Source organism: Carcharhinus amblyrhynchos, chromosome 8, assembly GCF_965287045.1.
Source record: "Carcharhinus amblyrhynchos chromosome 8, sCarAmb.v2.hapA, whole genome shotgun sequence".
NCBI lineage: Eukaryota > Metazoa > Chordata > Chondrichthyes > Carcharhiniformes > Carcharhinidae > Carcharhinus > Carcharhinus amblyrhynchos.
In genome coordinates this window covers 34555088-34568342 of record NC_137331.1, presented here as the reverse complement: position 1 = coordinate 34568342, position 13255 = coordinate 34555088, and positions in this window count along the sequence as shown.

The following is a 13255-nucleotide window of genomic DNA, read 5'->3' as shown; positions in this document are numbered from 1 at the left end:
CTGAGACTCTGACGGAACGACTTACCCAGACCTTATCCCTGTCACCCTATGTGTTTACCCTGCTAATCCCCCTAACATACACATCACTGAACACTAAGAGGCAATTTAGCATGATCAATCCATCTAACCTGTGCATCTTTGGAGCATAGGAGGAAACTGGAGCACCAGGAGGAAACCCACGTAGACACGGGGGGAACACGCAAACTCCACACAGTCAGAAAAGGCCAAAATTGAAGCCGGGTCCCTGGTGCTGTAAGGCAGCAGTGCTAACCATTATGTGATTAAAATGTACATTGTGGGAAATTTAAATCCTGTATGTTAGTTTCCCCCTGGACACTTAGAATCAGCTTGGCAGGACAATGGAAAAACCAATGGCACAATGTAAGTAGTCGTTAGTAATCCCTTCCACTTATATAACAGGAAAAGATACCACTCACCCTGTGGTCAGCTCATTCTGGACTGTGGTGTACCACATTGAGCACACTTAATCTTGCTTTCCTGCCAGATGCCACCACCATAATGCTTTCACTTTCAGCCAGTCTCTCATTCCATTTCATTCCACCACACCTTGGCTTGGAAAAGCAATTTTTAAAAATTCATTCATGGGACATGGGCATCACTGACTGGCCAGCATTTATTACCATCCCTAGCTGCCTTAGAAAGAAGGTGGTGGGAAACTGCTTTCTTGAACAATTGATACAACTATGCGTCTCATTTCAGGGGACAGTTGAGAGTCAACCACATTGCTGTGGTTCTGGAGTCACATGTAGGCCAGACCAGGTAAGGATGGCAGATTTCCTTTCCTAAAGGACATTAGTGAACCAGATGGGTTTTTCTCAATATCGACAATGGTTTCATGGTCATCATTAGATTCTTAATTCCAAATTTTCATTGAATTCACATTTCACCATCTGCCGTGGCAGGATTTGAACCTGGGTCCCCAGAACAGTAGCTGAGTTTCTGGATTAATAGTCTAGCGATAATACCACGAGGCCATCACCTCCTCATAGCTGGGTAAATTCTAGAAGAACAAGGCTAACCCCCAAATAATGGGCTGTTGACACCAGCACACTGTCGACAGACACCAGCTCAGCACTGCTAATATGATGTTGAGTGAATGACCAGAATTTACATAAAGCAGACTACTGGAGAATTCATTGCAGATGCCTGCAGTCCTGCGATGTTCTGTAACATGCTCCAGCTAAAGTCTCAAGGATCATGGTGGGGTGATATATGTTCCTCACTCAATGAAACATCAGAGACTGAAATGACAAACACCCGGGGCTTCTGGTGAAGCAACAGCAATTGTACCATGAGGAGAACGTAAAGGACAATGCAGTGCAGCCAATGAGAAACATTAGGACCAATCTGATATAAAACATCTCCTCTGCCTTACAATTTTGCCCACTCATTCATAATTCTGTCAATGTTGCCTTCTCACCAGAAACAGGTGTTGATGCACAGGAACTGAGTCATGATACTCATTCAGAGAGTCGAAGCAGACAGGATGGGTCAAATGGCCTCCTTCTGTGCTGTAACAATTCTGTGATTGAATTTACCTTGTCTTCCAGTTCCTGAGAGGACACACGTGACTCCCAGTCAAAAGCATTTCCAACACTCACCAAAACAAATGGGCCAAACTATCTTTTGCTCCATCACTGTAACTTTGATGGGACTAAAAGATACTTACACAGGTTCTGTCACACCTTTACCTCCAAGGCGACGTTATTGTTAAGAAATCCTACCAATGCCTCTACTTTCTCAGGAAGTTAAGGAAATTCAGCATGTCCGTTATGACTCTCACCAATTTTTACAGATGCACCATAGAAAACAACCTTTCTGGATATATCACAGCTTGGTATGGCTCCTGCTCTACCCAAGACAACTAGAAACTACAAAAGGTTGTGAACTTACCCAGTCCATCATGCAAACCAGCCTCCCATCCATTGACTCTGTCTACACTTCCTGCTGCCTCTGAAAAGCAGCCAACATAGTCAAGGACCCTACACATCCTGGACATACTCTCTTCAATTTTCTTCCTTCAGGAAAGAGATACAAAAGTCTGAGGTCATGTAACAACTGACTCAAGAATATCTTCTCCCCTGCTGCTGTCAGACTTTTGAATGAACTTACCTCATCTTAAGTTGATCTTTCTCTATACCCTAGCTATGACTGTAACACTACATTTTGCACCCTCTGTTTTCCTTCTCCCCTATGTACTCTATGAACGGAATGCTTTATCTGTGTAGCGCACAAGAAACAATACTTTACACTGTATCGCAATTCATGTGACAATAATAAATCAATCAAAAACCAAAGTTACAGTGGTGTGAAGACCACACTATACTTACACTGGTTCTGGTACACTCCTAATCAAAGTTAGGTGGCAGAAGTTACATGAAATTCACCTCCCCGACAATAATTAGGATTTGGTAAATTCAGTTTATTTTGTATTGTTAAGCCAGAATTTCTTCATGTTGACAGGAACCAATCTTGCTATATTGCAAATTAAATCGCTCATATTACAGTTAAAAGTTTATTTATTAGTCACAAGTAATGAAGTTACTGTGAAACTCCCCTAGTCGCCACATTCCGGCGCCTGTTTGGGTCAATGCATGTAACCAGCATATCTTTCAGAATGTGAGAGGAGTCCGGGGCACCCGGAGGAAACCCACGCAGACACGGGGAGAATGTGCAAACTCCACACAGAGAGTGACCTAAGCCAGGAATCAAACTCAGGTCCCTGGCACTGTGAAGCACCACTGTGCTACCGTGCCACCCTTATAAATCTGATTATAAATAAAACAGCTTTGCACGTGCATTATATTTTCCGAAGCGGTATCCTGAGCTCAGTTTATTTATGTGGTGGAACATTTGGCTCAGAAGTCAGGAGCTCCTGACAATTTCTCTTTAAGTTATGTGTTTTTGTCTCTAGGTCAGGTTTGACTGCTTCGGTATGTTCTCCACAAGAGATTACCAATCTCTTCAACAGTTCATCCATCACCAGAAACTCAGTTAACCTTGGGGAAAAGTTGGAGCAGGTTTGGAGGATGTCTGTGCTTCTTCAGGATGTTTAGACATTCTTTTGGGTTCAATGAGGCTCCCAGGATGGCAATACTCAAAAGAACCCAGAAGTGCCACTCTTACAGATTTGCATAGATTTTAGATGGATCCAGGCACACATTCCATGAAGAGTGGAATTCCATTTTTCTGATCTTGTGAAGATATACCAGGCCAAAAACAACTAGAAATATTGAAAACAGCTCCCCATATCTATCAGTCAGTATCTAAGTGATGTTAAAAATTTATAGCATGAGGACACGAGTTTAAAGTTTATTTATCATTCATAGAATCTCGACAGTGCAGAAGAAGGCCATTCAGCCGGTTGGGTCAACACCGACCACAATCCCAACCCAGGCCCTGTTCCCGCAACCCCACCAATCTACCCTGTTAATCCCCCTGACATTATGATCAATTTAGCACAATCAACCTAACCCACACTTCTTTGGACTGTGGGAGGAAACCCACTCAGACACGGGGAGAATGTACAAACTCCACACAGACAGTCACCCGAGACCAGAATTGAACCCAGATCCTTGGCACTGTGAGGCTGCAGTACTAACCACTGTGCCACTGTGCCATCCTATTGTCATGGTCTGAGTTAGGCTTACATTAACACTACAATGAAGTTACTCTGATAATTCCTGGGTCATTGTGCCTCTGCGCCAAAGCTTATCTAAGCTTTGCCCACCACCTGTGTGCCTTAACAACATAATTAACATAATTTTAACAAGGCCAACTGAAAAATTTACCTGGAGGTAGGATGGATTAGGGAAACCAGCACATTGCTAGCAGGGCTATTTTTAGATCCTAAACCAAAAGAGAAAATGCTGGAAAATCTCAGCAGGTCTGGCAGCATCTGTAAGGAGAGAAAAGAGCTGATGTTTCGAGTCCAGATGACCCTTTGTCAAAGCTATTTTTAGATCCTACACTCTTTAAATCCTGGGCCTCGAAGAAGTCAAAAATTCAGCCTAAAGTCCTATAAATCTTCAAATCTTTGGACAGAGTAAACTGATGGCAACCTGGGCCCTATGTGCATGTCTATCACAGTGCAACATAAGCAAAGGCTTGGAACCAATCACCTTCATTGATCAAAGAAGGGAGTGAAACTAAAAATAAAATTCATCGATGTTAGCTTAGCTTGCAGATTGGCATCCATAACATAGAATCATATAATCCCGACAGTACAGAAGGAGGCCATTCAGCCCATCATGTCTGCACCAATCACAATCCCACCCAGGCCCTAAGCCCATAACACCATGTGTTTACCCTCGTTAGGTCCCCCTGACACTAAAGGGCAATTTATCATGGCCAATCCACCTAACCCGCACATCTTTGGACTCTGGGAGGAAACTGGAGCGCCTGGAGGAAACCCACACAGACACAGGAAGAACGTGCAAACTCCACACAGACAGTGACCCAAGCTGGAAGTTGAACCTGGGTCCCTGGCACTGTGAGGCAGCAGTGCTAACCACTGTGCCACCTTGCCATCATGTCATCACCTCTGAGTCAGGCTGCACAATTTACACCAACAAACCCAAATCCTTTTTTTAATACAGTGGAGAACAGTTTTTAGTGGAAACATGAATTGTTATGGGATTATACGAGGATTAATCACGAAGGACTGCGGTTCTCACGAGTCTTTCGGCATCTTAGCCTTGGGGCCATGAGAAAATATTTGGTTATACAATAAAGCCAACGTTCCTTCTTGGTGACTTTGCAATACTTTCCAGACATTTCTAACAGCAATGCAAACATCTGACAGCATAGATAGGAATGCCACACTTGTCTTTGCAAATAGGCAGACAAAAAAACATGTTAAACATTCACCGTGAATTCCTCCCCCTGCCATTTTAATGGTGGTGACTACACACTATGTTAAGCTGGTTCCCCCCTCCTGTTACAATATGACATGGATGAAGATCCTTCAAGATCTATGCAGTGTTCACAATATCCACACAGAGTTAATTTCAGGCCCATTCATTTTTAGTTCAGAGACTGAGGCTCTTTTTATCATTGTCAACTATTGTGAAGTATAAACATTCTTTCCAAGCTGAGTCAAGTTTTGGCAGCGCAAGAAGTTCCCGGAGTGAAAGTCATAGCAAAGTGCATGTGTGTTCTCCCACAAGCAGTCTCACTGGTGCAGCAAGAGGTCAATGTTTCAAACCTTACATGACTTTGACCATCAACTATGGTGGGATTGGGGAAGACTGGCACGTTAGTGAAACTGTGGGAGACGAGCAGGATTTCCACGGACACGTTTGACATCCAACCCTTACATTCTGTGCGCCTGATATGTCAGAATTCACAATTTAGATTCTGCCTTCTCTTAAGTAGCTGATTTTAAGAATTTTACACCACTGTGTTAATGACTCTTCACTTGCACTTGTCTTTGTCAGAGTTAGGAATTGCTGAATTACAATTTAGAATCATAGAATCCCTACAGTGTTGAAAGAGGCCATTCAGCCCATTGAGTCTGCACCAACAACAATCTCACCCAGGCTCTATCTCTGTAACCCCACACATTTACCTTGCTAATCCCCCTGACTCTAAGGGACAATTTGGCGTGGCCAATCCACCTAACTTGCACATGTTCGGACTGTTGGAGGAAACTGAAGTACCCAGAGGGAGCCCACGCAGACATGGGGAGAACGTGCAATCTCCACACAGAAAGTCACCCGAGGCTGGAATTGAACCTGGGTCCCTAAAGCATTTTAGCTTATATCATAAGATAAGCCAAAATGCTTTATGTTTGTGCCAACATGGATGGATTTTTAATTCATTTGTGGGATATGAACGTTGCTGGCTGGCCAGCATTTATTGCCTGTCCCTAGTTGCCTGGGGACAGTTGAGAGTCAACAACATTTCTGTGCTCTGGAGTCACATGTAAGCCAGACCCAGATTAGGACAACAGATTTCCTTCCCTAAAAAACATTCGTGGACCAGATGGGTTTTTCTGACAATCATCAATGGCTTCATAGTCATCAGTAGATTGTTGATTCCAAATTTTTTTTAATTCAAATTCCACCGTCTGTCATGGTAGGATGTGAAGTTGGGTCCGCAGAACATTAACTGAATTACGAGATGGATAATCTAGTGATAATACCACAAGGCCATCGCTTCACCCTGAATGATTATCCCAATTCACAACCGCAGTTCAATGCTCCACAGCTTGCTATGTTACAGAGTTAGATACAGATACAAAATCCCTACAATGCAGGAGGAGGCCACTCGGCCCATCGAGTTTGCACCGATAATAATCCTACCTAGGTCGTATCCCCATGACTCCACATATCTACCCCGCTAATCCCACAAACCTACGCATTCCAGGACTCTAAGCGGCAATTTGGCAATCTAACCTGCACATCTTTAGACTGTGGGAGGAAACCGGAGCACCCGGAGGAAACCCACGCAGTCACGGGGAGAACTCCATACAGACAGTGACTCAAGCCGGGAATCAAACCTGGGTTCCTGGTGCTGTGAGGCAGCAGTGCTAACTGCTGTGCCATCGTGCTGCCCATGTTGTGAAACTAATGGCAAATGTCAGTCTATAGATCTGCCCATTTAAGCCCCAGTGCACCCAATAACTTTCTATGTTAGTTCCACTGCTACTTTTTAAGAGAGGCTCTTCTGACTGAATAATTAGAGTAAATAACTAGTGTTAAAGTCAGCACATTCTATTGACTGGCACTTCAAATGACTTTGGTTTATATGGTGCTGTGAGCAGAGTGGATGTTAACTGTGTAACAGCAGTGCCTAGAGAAGTGTAAATTGTGTTGTTTCTATCACAGCTGGTAACTCTCTCCGGAGTTGGGGACAGGCACAGCAGCGTGTGATTACAGTGCTGAGGAGTATGATGAAGTTTAACTCAGTGGAAAAGCAGAATTCCTTTAACTGTGCTCCAATGTTTTCCAATCAGGATCAGAGAAAAATACAAGGAAATACAAAGAATGGAGACACGTTGGCACAGTGGTTAGCAGGGACCCAGGTTCAATTCCAGTCTGGATTAATAGTCTAGCAATAATACCACTAGGCCATTGCCTTCCCCTGAGTGATATTCCTGACTCACAACTTCTGTTCAGTACTTCAGTCTGCCCATGTGGAGTTTGCATGTTCTTCTTCTGTCTACTTTGGGTTTTCTCCGGGTGCTCCGGTTTTCTCCAACACTCCAAAGATGTGCAGGTTAGGTTGGTTGGCCAAATTACCCCATAGCGTCAGGGGAATTAGCAGGGTAAATACTTGGGGTTACAGGGATAGGGCCTGGATGGAATTGTTGTCGGTGCAGGCTCAATGGGCCAAATGGCTTCCTTCTGCGCTGTATGCTCTTATGAAAACTGTTACATCGGGGCCCAGCAGACACAAATAAAGCGTCTCCTAACTAAAAACTACATCAGTCATTGACAGCCTCTTATAAAGATAATGAGCCTATTCTAAGTGTGGAAAAGTCCTCTGTTTCATATCTCGAGTTCAAAGTGAAGTCTCCTTGTGTTCAACAAAGAGCAGTGAAACTCTTACACCATCTTGCATCACTCAAGTATTTCCACACAAATAGGGAGGTGTGACAGCTTCATCTCAGTGTTGTTTTTAAATAGTGTTAAATGATGCTCAAATGATTTTGTAACACCATTAAGGAATGCCTTGTACGGCACAGACGTCCTGCTGTAATTAATGCTGAGACTTTATGGCTTAATTGCTCGGGGCCTTCCGTGGTTTAAACTGGCTGAGTATTTGTGTTCGGCTTTACTCAGCTTTCATGCCAAAAGCTGAACTTTCCAATATACAACTTAATTAGTTTTCTGAGAAAACTCCAATACTGAGGGCAACTTTTAGGCAAATTACAGATATTTTTGTAGGCATTTAAGTATGTTTGAAACTGGAAATTCCTTATTCATATAAAGGATACAAGAATGTTTAATGAGTGTTTTACCCTCTTTTCCTTTCACAATTCTCTTTTGGCAAAGGGAGTTTTACCAAGAATAGGTTCAGGCAGTGATTAGATTTTTCCTCCCCTAAAGGCCAAATAATAATTGCTCAATTATTGGGCAGCACGGTGGCACAGCGATTAACACTGCTGCCTCATGGTGCCAGGGACCCGGGTTCAATTCCGGCCTCGGGTCACTGCCTGTGTGGAGTTTGTACATTCTCCGCATGTCAGTGTGGCTTTCCTCCAGGGTGCTCAGAGTTCCTCCCACAGTCCAAAGACATGTGTGTTAGGTTGAGTGGCCATGATAAATTGCCCCATAAATTGATGGAGTGGCCATGATAAATTGCCCCAGTGCTGGAGGGAATAGCAGGGTAAATACAAGGAATTAACGGAATAGGGCCCGGGTGGGATTGTGGTTGGTGCAGACTTGATGGGCCGAATGGCTTCCTTCTGTACTGTAGGGATTGAATGATTCTGTTTTATCTATGAAATCAACATCAGCAGTTGCCATTCTACATTTCAGAATGTGGTTTCTACAGCCAGCTTCCCTTCCTTTTGAAGGTTGCTATTGAATCTCCATCCACTGTCCTGCAGGGCACTGGCTTCACTGTGATGCCGTTACAGTTGAATAACCGACTTGCACACATTAAAGCTGCAGAGTTGTGTATGTACCACTTGGACGAGGGATTGAAGCCCAGGCAATGGTTTCCTTGCCAGGAGCCAGTAACAGAAGAGAGGGGAAAGAATTGTTGAGGGCAAACAAAGCCATTAATAAAAAATAAGTAACGCTAGATTTTCTCAAACCATTAAATGGAATTTTCATTGTTCCAAACAATGAAGTTGCTGCCAAAAGCAATTAAATAATTTACCGCAGTTCCCGACAAATTTGAAATGATGATTTTACACCAACTGAGTGCCAAAAAATGGCAATTAAAATTCTGTTTAAGCTTTGCCAAATCCATCTCATTACAAATCTAATTGCGATGTGAAATGCCCAACTCATTTCTCGGGTGTAGGCCCTATGCAGTAATCTTTATCAAGTATGGAATATGCACAAGTCAATCACTTAAACACTGCTGGATAATTACAGTTCCCAGAATATGCTGTGACAATCCAGCAAAACATTCACAAACAATGAAACATAAAAACCGACAGTGTTACATTTAATCAGATTTATACAGATTAAATTATAAGTTGCACTCTGTGGCAAATTCTAAGCTAGTCATGCTGTTCTGAAGGATAGGTTAGTGAGGAAAATTGATGTATGTGCCAGCGTTATTTGATTTGATTTGATTTAATATTGTTATATGTATTAACATAGTGAAAAGTATTGTATCTTGTGCACTACACAGACAAAGCATATCATTCATAGACAAGAAAATGAGAGAATGCAGAATACACTACGTTCTGCACTTTCTCCTTTCCTTCCCTATGAATGATATGTCTGTATAGCGCACAAGAAACAATACTTTTCACTGGATGTTAATACGTGTGACAATACTAAATGAAATCAGTCATAACTAGGGTGTAGAGAAAAATCAACTTAACGTGAGGTAGGTCCATTCAAAAGTCTGACAGCAGCAGGGAAGAAGCTGTTCTTAAGTTGGTCGGTACACGACCTCTTTTCCCGACGGAAGAAGGTGGAAGAGAGAATGTCCCGGGTGCGTGACGTCTTTAGTTATACTGGCTGCTTGGCCGAGGCAGCGGGAAGTATAGACAGAGTCAACGGATGGGAGGCTGGTTTGCGTGATGGATTGGGCTACATTCACGACCTTTTGTAGTTCCTTGCGGTCTTGGACAGAGCAGGAGCCATACCAAGCTGTGATATAACCAGGAAGAATGCTTTCTATGGTGCATCTGTAAAAAGAGAGTCGTAGCAGACATACCAAATTTCCTTGGGCTGCTGAGAAAGTAGGGGCTTTGGTGGGCTTTCTTAACTAGTGTCAGCATGGGGGGAACCAGGACAGGTTGTTGGTGATCTGGATGCCAGAAAACTTGAAGCTCTTGACCCTTTCTATTTCGAGGGGAATGCCATCATGGGGGGAATGAGAGACAAATGTACTTCAGCAAAATTCCTTGCCTAAGGGACCAACTGAGTTATCACATCACTCTGATACGGCCACACTTATCAGGCCTGATTTTACCATTTTCATTCTAAGTGTTGAATCTGGGTGCAATTCAGATCCGACTTGGAAATCTGCTTTCAGGTGCCCCCATTAGCACTTAGACTGAAAAAAAATCACGGATCTGAATTGTACTGTGCGTGGGGCTTAGCATGCCCGAAACGATCAGAGCTCTGAACTGCGCGTGCGTAGCTAGAAAAGAATTTGTAAAAGTATGCCCGTGTCAGATCGCTCCCTGGCCACAGAAAGTGGATAACATGGCCTGGGAGCGATGGCCCCCACAGACATCACTGTCCCCTTTTTCCACCCAGCCCCTACTATCCAGACGAACCATGACCCCTGCCCCCTTCCCCCCACCGATCGGCCACAAAGTGACAGTGGACCCCCCCTCCCCCTGTTCCCCGCCCCCCCCGCCCCCCCCCCCCCCACCAGAGATACCTCTTACCACCCCCCCCCCCCACAACTGCCCTCCCCCCTCCCCCAGAGAATGATCTGGCCTTCCTTCTCTTTCCCCACCCCACCACCAGAGAATGATCTGACCCACCTCCCTCCCCTCCCACCCCACCACCGATCTGAGTCAGAGAGCTGAGCACCCGATTCAGACTTTTATTTAGCAGGTCCGTTTTGGCATGGTTCCAGATCGGCGAACACGGTGGTAAAGGGGGAAATGCTGATAAAGTTGGATGGGCAGTTCATTAATTCAATTGAAATGCACGCAAATACATTTAAATTGCCGTTGCGCCCGTTTCAAGTGCGAATCGGATTGCACCCATTCCCGGGTCTGGGTAAAGTGGCCATCTGCGTGGGCGCGGATCGTGTTAATGGCCTCACGTCCGACTTTACCACATTTTTGCGCCCAAAAAAACGGGCACAACACAATGGTAAAATCAGGCTCATCGTGACCGCTTGGTTTCAATAACGAAGTGACTTCAAAACCCCAAACAGTTTTGGGGTGAGATTCGAACACAGAGTGGTGAGATTTTCCAGCCACGCCTGCCCCAAGACCGGAAATTTCCACCCGAGGTCGACAGATCTTTCCACGGTCTGCCGAATTTTCTATCCTGCCCACTACTGTTCCCTTGGTGGGCAGGATGAGAAATTTTCCAGCAGTTCACGTTCCGTCGCCGCTGCTGGAACTTGGGAGCTCAGCCAAATCTCCGTTCACTGTAGAGGGAACGGAGGATCCTGCTGGCCGGAATGGCCGGAGAATTCCATCCGTATCCTGTTGGACTGTTAGTCCAGTGACATAATGAACAACACTACAGTACAAAAACAGAAAAATGCTGGAAAATCTCTGGTTCTGACAGCATATGTGGAGAGAGAGAGAATAGAGCCAACATTTCCAGTCTAGATGACCCTTCCTCAGAGCGGTTATATGAGCTCTGACGAAGGGTCATCTGAACTCACAATGTTGGCTCTATTTTCTTTCCACAGATGCTGTCAGACCCGCTGAGATTTTCCAGCATTTTTCAGTTTTTGTTTCAGATTTCAGCATCCGCAGTATTTTGCTTATAACACTACAGTATATCTTTGTTTCAATCCATTGGCTTGTGGCAATGATGGCTTGTTGTATTTAGTACCAGGAATTGAACACCAGGGTCCAGGATTATCTGTCAGCAAAGCTGTGGGCAATCCCCTCGGATTGATAAATAAACCTGTTCCATATAGTACAGCTGCTGTCAATGCTTGGTCCCTCTCAGATGTAGTGAATGCTTCCGATAGATGTAGAGATGTGTTCCTGTTTACAACATGCCTTACTTCTGGCCTTGTTGAGACCAATGGTCATAATTGATCCATTCCCCTCAGTCAGTATGTAGCTGTTCCCAGCTATAAAGCAGAATAATCTGATATACACATTATACTTTGTTAATTTTCACTTCTACATTTTCATAAGGGTCATAGAGTCATTGAGGTTTACAGCATGGAAACAGGCTCTTCAGCCCAATTTGTCCATACCACCCAGTTCTTACCACTAAGCTATTCCCAATTGCCCGCATTTGGTCCATATCTCTCTATACCCATCATACCCATGTAACTGTCTAAATGCTTTTTAAAAGACAAAATTGTACCTGCTTCTGCTACTATCTCTGGCAGATTGTTCCAGACACTCACCACCCTCTGTGTGAAAAAATTGCCCCTCTGGACCCTTTTCTATCTCTCCCCTCTCACCTTAAACACATACCCTCTATTTTAGACTCCCCTATCTTTGGGAAAAGATACTGGCTACCTAGTTTATCCATGTCCCTCATTATTTTATAGACCTCTATAAGATCACCTCTAATCCTCCTACACTCCAGGGAAATAAGTCCCAGTCTATCAAGCTCTCCTTACAATTCAAACCATCAAATCCTGGTAGCATCCTAGAGAACGGGGTGCAACCCACACTATTTTTTTTAATCATTTGAAATTACATCATATGACATTTCCAGAAGAGGTAATGGATGAAATGTTTGCTGTTGACTCTTTTGCTGCAACTGGGTCTGTCGCAACTGTTCCCAGCTATAAAGCAGAATAATCTGATATATGCATTGTACTTAAGTCGCAATGGGCTCTGAAAGGGGCCAGGCAGAATTCTAACTCTGGCCTTGTAGCGTTCAATAAGGTTATTCACACATCAGTCCTTTTCCACCTCTCGTCCCCACCTGTCCTCAAACAAAACTGCCCCCCCCTTCTCCCTACCCCAGTGCATCATCGTTGAATGGATGAGAAAGCAACACGTACATCTACAGCACATGCCACTTAAGAAGGCAACGTATCTCCACCTTCTTAACGGCAATTAGGGATGGGCATTAAACGCTGGCCTAGCCAGCAACACCCACATCACATGAACCAATTTTAGAAAGTGAAGCTGTGCTCCCAGTGAGGTGGATGTGAAAGATCCCACAGTCCCTCTGGAAGTGGATGAGATCTTCGAGCCCCCTAACCTCCCAACACCCTGGCCAATATCTGACTATCCAACCGACTCCTGAAAACAGATGATGTGGTCAACACGGTGGCACAGTGGTTGGCACTGCTGCCCCCATTGCCAGGGACTGGAGTTCAATTCCGGCCTTCTATGACTTTTTGTGTGGAGTTTTCATGTTCTCCCTGTGTCTGCGTAGGCTTCTTCCGGATGCTCCGGTTTCCACAAGAGTGCGGGTTAGGTGGA